This window comes from Perissodus microlepis, chromosome 6, assembly GCF_051167445.1.
Source record: "Perissodus microlepis isolate ML-2025 ecotype Zambia chromosome 6, ASM5116744v1, whole genome shotgun sequence".
Taxonomy (NCBI): domain Eukaryota; kingdom Metazoa; phylum Chordata; class Actinopteri; order Cichliformes; family Cichlidae; genus Perissodus; species Perissodus microlepis.
Window position 1 is genome coordinate 1,285,242 of NC_140466.1, and position 7,731 is coordinate 1,292,972.

At 42.8% G+C, this 7,731-nt stretch overlaps 1 protein-coding gene across 1 annotated transcript in view; it reads right to left on the reverse strand.

Annotated features, from left to right (window-relative positions):
- LOC146384763 (uncharacterized) overlaps positions 1–7,731 on the reverse strand; it is a 50,957-nt gene extending 43,226 nt beyond the window's left edge. Inside the window, exon 1 of the mRNA XM_084929768.1 lies at positions 7,588–7,731. The gene's annotated coding sequence lies outside the window, so the exon portion shown is untranslated. The remainder of the gene's footprint in view (positions 1–7,587) is intronic.

Consider the following 7,731-nt stretch of genomic DNA (forward strand, 5'->3'; position numbering starts at 1 on the left):
CTGCTGCTGCATCATCATCCTCATCATTTCTGCTACACTGGCAGGGCTAGGGGCCAGGACTCTCCTCTTCGGGTTTTTGGGGGATGTTGCTAACTCCGGGTCCGATAACAGGCACCACACCCGCAGTAGATGTGCTCGGTGTGACGTCTCGCAGCAAGCTATCAAATACGGCGCATTTCTCGGCTTTAAAAAAACCTGCTATGCGTCGCCAGGTGTTTCATCAGATTCGAGGTCTTACCTCCTTTGACAGTATCACAGTATCAGCTTAAAGCACAGTTTGCATATTTTGCTGTGAAGTACAGCCAGACTTTGACCGCTTCGCCTTGGGCATTTTTAATCTGTAGCTCTGCTCTAAAAGAACGTACATACCTGGACCCGCCTACTATCCTCGGAAACGTAAAATGATTGGCTAGAATCTAAAGTGTATCACAGCTCAGGAAAAAAAAAAGCATCGAAATGTGCGCTGCTTTTCGGTCTGGTTACTACCGTTTATGATACCGGTACCCATCCCTAACCAACACTGATATTTACTGGTGTCAGCCTCCATCAGCTCTGTTTGGGTGGGGGCAGCAGAGACAATCGAAACTCCAGCAGGTGAAGAGTTTTTATTACAACCTGCAGGAAGCAATAAAAAGGTGAATTCTCTGGAAAGGTTCTGGGTGACTCTCAGTTATCGATCTGCTGGAAACAGATGATCGTTCGGTTTAACGAGGCCGTAACGCCCGGCTGGACTGTGGCGGCGTCACTTCATATTTCAGAAATGCCAACAAAGTGCAAGTGCAAAGTTTTATCACATCTCAACAAACTAAAAACATCCAAACGTTCAAACACGCGTTAAGACTGCACTGCATGATCCAGCAGACGCCAGCGCCGAGAGCCTGCAGCAAGAAAACATCCAACATGGCTGACTGAGCAATCAGCTGACCCAGTAAAGCCAATAAAACCACTTAATTTCACCAACCCTGTCCTCGCCGACCACGTCTGTGCTGCAAGCATCAGTTTCTCAAAGCTGGAGTCATAATTTGGGCGTGACAGGATGTTACGCGTCCGTTTCTCACAAACTTCAGATTCTTCTAACGGTTTTTCAGCAAAACACATTTTTAAATGTGAGTTCTTATAATATTTGAGTCACATGGACAGTCCTCTCTCACAAGCCCTGAAACTTCGAGCAGCCTCCTGCACCCAAAACTACGTGACACAGATTATTAATCCACAAATGATTGAAGCACAAACAGTTTGGTTGTTCAGAGGAAAACGAATGACCAACAGTAATCTGATTACCTTTAGATCTTACCGTGCTGTGTGACAGCGACTCACAGCATGGAAAACGTCTCAGAGGACAAACACAGACGAAGGCGACAGAAGAACACGAGCGTGTGTTAAAGCGTGGACGTGTCCACAGAACGATCAGCGCGTTTCTGCACGTGTGTCAACTTTTTACATGTACGAGCCATGACCGAAGCTTCCAGTCAGAGAGCACGATCCGCTCTTCTGTGGCACATTTTCACATCCTGCCACTTCGAGGCAGCGTGAGCCCAGATAGCACAAGCTCGCAGGTCCCGGAACGACGAGTGGCTGCGACTGAAATAGGCTCTCTAATCATCTCCTGCCGGCCTGACGCAGGAAGGACAATGTTTGCTGATAAACCGGCAGCTCCGACTCCCCACAGCAGCTCGTCTCTCAGGTGGACCGCGCCTGCCGCCATCCTTCAAGCTGCCACAAACTTATAGTCGTGTATGTGTGTATTTATATCTTTGTGGGGACCAAGAATTGGACATTTACTATACTTGTGGGGACTGACAGCCCTTATGGGGACCAAAATCCTGGTTCCCATGAGTCTGAAGGCAATTTTGAGACTCAGAATGTGGTTTTAGTGACAGGTTATGGTTACGTCAGTTCGATGTCCCCACAAGATATGAATACCCGACGTGTGTGTGTGTGTGTCTGCATAGGAAAACAACAGGAACAGGGAAAACCTTTAACTCCAGGACTGCACGGATCAACAACCTCACAGGACTTTAAATTTGTGCCGTCGTGAACTTTAACCTGAGGGTTGGACACTCTGACATCACGTTTCTGAAGAATGACGGACTTCAGATTATTTTGAAACGACCTTAAAACGCCCGACTGATGAGCAGCAGCAGCGTTTGTTTCTCTGAGGTCTTTGCTGAGGTTTCCTCCCTCGCATCACGTTCGCGCACACCTGAACTCTCCGACGTCTGCTTTCACAGGCGTGCTCAGTCTGATGACGATCAGCAGCTCCTGGCTCAGCTTCTCGCTGCCACCGATGGAAGCAGTGAGTGTGGACTCAGTATTCCCGCACTCAGATTTTTATTAAACAATAACTCAGTTTAATGTGTCGGACTTTGATAGATTTATCCGAGGTTGGTTTATTTCTGTCGTGTCCAAATATGTAAACCCTGCGAATTTAAAGAGCTGGTTCTGTCGTCTCACCGCGATGCAGCGTGTAACAACACCGCAGTCACCTGATCCACCGCCATCAACACGATCACTTTCAGAATCCCCGCTGCCAGCTCGAAAGAGGATTCCCCACCTTTGACCACTCCCACTCAAGTTTCACACATTTACTCATGAAATCCACTTCAAACTGGAATAATCTGGGAATTTTAAGTTTGGGAAACTGCAGATTTTCCTCTAATTGTGAGCTGTGTGGTCCATCAGTTCATTCACAGAGACCCAGCCCTGCAAAGCTCGGGGAGCCGAGTCTCCCATGAGACAGCAGATCCACTTTTGTCCGACCGGATTCAGACCGACTGTAAACGCTCATTGTGGTTGAATTAGAAGTCAAACCGTCACTTACAGGTTTAGGTCGGGTGCACGGCTTCGAAGATGTTTGTGTTGTTAATCTGCTCGTGGACAAAAGCGTCATCAGTCAGAGTGACTGTGTTAATCTGAGCGACAAGTCCGGGCAGAGGACAGCTCTCAGTCTCCCACCACAAGAATGCCAAACGCGAGGAGTGGCTGGATTAGAGCTGCAGACGCCCGGCAGCTCCACTGCTAACAGAGAAACACACATGTGCACGCAACAAAAACAGCTGCACGCACATTTAAACCTGCTGCTGCCTGACAAATGATCCAAAGCCAGCATCCAGCACATCTGAGAGCTGCAAAGTGTCGACACACACACACACGCACGCACAAACGCGCACACACATAATAATTAGAATAAAAATAGAGTTAAAGTAAAGTTTGGAGTCCCATCTACTGATATTATTTTGCGTTAGCTTTGCACAAAAGTAGAAACGTCCTCCAAAGAGCTACTTTTACTTTCTAACTTTGAGTAGATTCCAGAGCCTGTACTTTTTCACTTTTACTCGAGTAAAGAAGTTGAATCAGTACCTCAACTTTTACTGGAGGATTGTTAACAGTAGTATTTGTACTTCTGCTTAAGTACAGAATGTCTGTACTTTTGCCACCTCAGGGTAGTCCTCCAAAAACCCAACAAAGCTCAGCTGTGTTTGGTCCACCAGGAACGGGACAGAAACCCATCAAAGATGACAAACAGCAGGAAAAGCTCGGCCGTGTTTGCAACGATCACTTCCCATTGTTTTTGACATTTGGCTTCACTTCAGCTCTTTTATGTCAGACGTTCAAAGCTGCTCTAGAATAAAAATCTGGAGCTCGGCTGAAGCAGAACACGAAGTTAAATTAGGATTCGACAGATTTGCTGTGAGGGTCAAAGGGAAAGTTTGACCCCTGCTGTCACGTCTCACTGTTCATTACTTCCACTGCTCAGAACAATCAAACACAATCAGACTGCGTGAGCCGTGTTACCAGTCAAACCTACTGTCAACAATTAAATTCCTGAATTTTTTATTATTTTCCCAACTTTTTAACTTCATTGCTGATATGATTGTCCTGATTTCCCACAGTGCTCCCTGATGGCTGCCTGCTGTGCCAAACCATTAAAAAAAAACATAAGATATTCTCCTGTTTGAGACCCAGTTTGTCCTGGGCATCGTTTACATCCACCAAACATACAGTTTACCCATAAACACACGCATCAGCCTTTACAGGTGAGCAAGGAGCTCAGGTAGAGTGTACGGCCGCCTGTCTCACAGCGACCAATCACATATGACACCGAGCCATCACACAGTGAGGTTGGGACCATCAACGTGTCAGCAGCTGATATGAAGCAGTGAAGGTGGATCGTGACTCGCGGAGAGCTCCGACTGCAGAGGAGCGAGTCTGCATTTAATCCGAGCTCCTGCAGGACGATGCAGAGGACAAGCTGTTATGCAACACGCAGAGTGCTGCTGCAGCACTAATGTCCACCACACACACTCACACAGAGTGGACAAACAGCGCGCGCTTCACCTGCACACTGAGATCAGAGGGCCCAGCAGTACTTGACACCTGCAGGTTACCCGTGTGCACAGGTGAAGCCACTGACACAACACTGAAAGGTTTCACTGGTGTCAAGCCAGCCTCCACTTTGTTTTACGTTCCCTGTGTATTCAAAGTATTATGGCAAAAGACGTGGAAACCTGATTTCAAAATAAAAGCTCCTGAAACATGACTTCTAAATAAAAGCCAACTTCTAGTAAATTAAGAGCACATTCACAAATATCAATTAGTCTTGTTTGCACACTCTCATGTTGGATACAAATGACATACCCTAGTATTCTAGTAGCAACATGTCAATATTAAAGCCATCTCCTTTTGGATTTCAAAGTAAAAGCCCTCTGAATGTTTATTTTTGAACTACTCTTTCAATTAATTCAGAATGGAAAATTCACGTTTCCACAGACTAGTCGCAGTCTATATTGACAGTATCCAACCCCACAGTGATACCATATCAATTTTGAGTCAGGCTGATTTTGCTTTCCAGTATAAAAGACTTTTCAAATTGACCATAAAATATATACTCTTAACGATTTCAAAATGCTCTTAAATTGAAATATGCTGTTTCCACAGGATAATTCCACTTTAGATCAACCCGACAGCAAAACCATGTAAATTTCAAGTTGGTCTGATTTTGCCTTTCAAATTAATGGCCCGTTGAATTTGCCCATATGTGACATACGCTTTCAATTATTTCAGAATGTTTTAAAAATGAAAATTGTTGTTTCCACAGGATAATTTCACTCAAGATCGACAGTGTACACTATCACGGGGATATCAAGTCAATTTCAAGTCGCCTTGATTTTGCCTTTCAAAGTAATGGCCCGTTGAAATTGCCCATGTGTGACCCACTCTTTCACTGACTTCAGAAAAAAGCAAAGTTGCTGTTTCCACGAGATCGTTTCACTCGACATTGACAGTATACAACCCCACAGTTTAATCACGTCAATATCGTGATTATAATTGTTTATTTGGTACTTTTAATAATTAAACGCGGATGCTGTTAACAGGACAATTACTGTTTCCACTAAGTAATTGGAGTTCATGCAAACCATACACAACCTCTACAGCATTTCAGAGTAAAAGCCTTTTGACTTTGTTTATAGGAGCTTCTCTTTCCATAACTTCAGAATGACATTAAATGGGAAGTTCCAGCTTCCATGAATTAATACCAGCTCATGCCAACGCATATCATTGCATATAATCTAACAGTGGAGTCGGTGACCATACTTTTCGGTGACTTCAGAATGCTATTAAATAGGAAAATCCCTGTTCCCATGGACTAATTCTTCTCTAAATCAATAATATACTCCCTCAAAGTTGTACACTGTGAAAATCAAGTCTTTCTTATTTTTGATTTAAAAACAATTGCCCTGGAAATGTTTGAAAAAAGCTGTTTTGTAATTTCTTTATTTAGAATGATATTATGTAGAAATGACATCTTTCCACAGACTTGAAATATGGACGTACTATCAATTACGACTTACTAGTAATTTCAGCTTCCTTTTACATCATCTTTATGATTCAATTCTGTCATAATCAATTGAGTCTGATTTTGTTTTTCAAAATGAAAACCCAATATGTTTAGTATCAAAAGTACTCAGGTAGTGTGACTGGGAAAACTGAGGATCAAGGATATTAAAGGGTAAAGGCACTGATATTCAATAACTAATACAATATCAGTGCCTGGAACTCAAATGTCAGTAAAAATGCATGAGTGGGTCACACATGGGCAATTTCAACGGGCCATTACTTTGAAAGGCAAAATCAAGGCGACTTGAAATTGACTTGATATCCCTGTGATAGTGTACACTGTCGATCTTGAGTGAAATTATCCTGTGGAAACAGCAATTTTCATTTTTAAAACATTCTGAAATAATTGAAAGAGTATATCACATATGGGCAAATTCAACGGGCCATTAATTTGAAAGGCAAAATCAGACCAACTTGAAATTTACATGGTTTTACTGTCGGGGTTGGATACTGTTGATCTAAAGTGGAATTATCCTGTGGAAACAGCATATTTCAATTTAAGAGCATTTTGAAATCGTTAAGAGTATATATTTTATGGTCAATTTGAAAAGTCTTTTATACTGGAAAGCAAAATCAGCCCGACTCTAAATTGATATGTATCACAGTGGGGTTGGATACTTTTGATCTAACATGGATTCATCCTGTGGAAACAGCAAATTTCAATTTAAGAGCATTTTGAAATCGTTAAAAGTCTATGGGCAATTTGAAAAGGCTTTTATTTTGAAAGGCTTGACATGGTAACATTGCAAGGTTGAATACTGTTGATCTAAAGTGGAATTACCCTGTGGAAACAACAATTTTCCTTTTTAGAGCATTCTGAAATCACTGAAAGTTAGGTAAATTATGGGCATTTTCAACAGGCCATTATTTTGGAAGGTTAAATCAGAATGACTTGATATTGATATGTTGTCACTGTGGGGTTGTATACTGTTGGTCTAAAGTGAAATTATCTTGTGGAAACAGCAATTTCCATTTTTAGAGCATTCTGAAATCGTTAAAAGAGTAGGTTGTATATGGGCAATTTGAAAAGGCTTTTATTTTGGAAGGTAAAATCAGAATGACTTGAAATTGACATGGTAACATCATGAGGTTGTATACTGTTAATCTAAAGTGAAATTACCCTGTGGAAACAGGAATTATTCTATTTAGAGCATTTCATTCTGAAGTCACTGAAAGAGTAGTTCAAAAATGAAAATTCACAGGGCTTTTACTTTGAAATCCAAAATATGATGGCCTTGATGTTGACAGGGCGCTATTAGGGTACAATGTGTCATGTAGATCTAACATTAGAATTTGTAAACAAGCCTAAATTATATGCTCTTATGTTCTTAACATATCTGTTAATTCACTCGAAGTTGGCTTTTATTTTGAAATCCGGTTTCCACATCCATTCCCGTAATACTTTGAATACACAGGGAACAGAAAACAAACTGGAGGCTGGCTTGACACAAGTAAGGTTTCCGCTTTCTCACACAGACCAGGACACCAGCTGCCCCCCTGCAGCCTCCACACTCTCAGGTGTTTGAGGGTTTTACCCAGACGGGGGTCATCAGCTGGAAAGTTCACAAAATAAAGCAGCTGTTTTATGACATGACGAATGTCCCGTAACAGTGTGCACATTTTTAAACACGTGCAGGTACAAACACACGAGCGCGAGGAGCTGTCCTACCCGCACACCGCAGCGCTCACCTGGGCACGCGCGCACACCGTCACGTTTTTCTCGTAGATTCCGTCAAAGTTGCTAAAATCAGCAGATGGTTTCCTCTTCAGACCGTCAGTTACTTCTGCAGAGCTTCAGTCTCACCGACCGGAGAACACGCCCCCACACACACC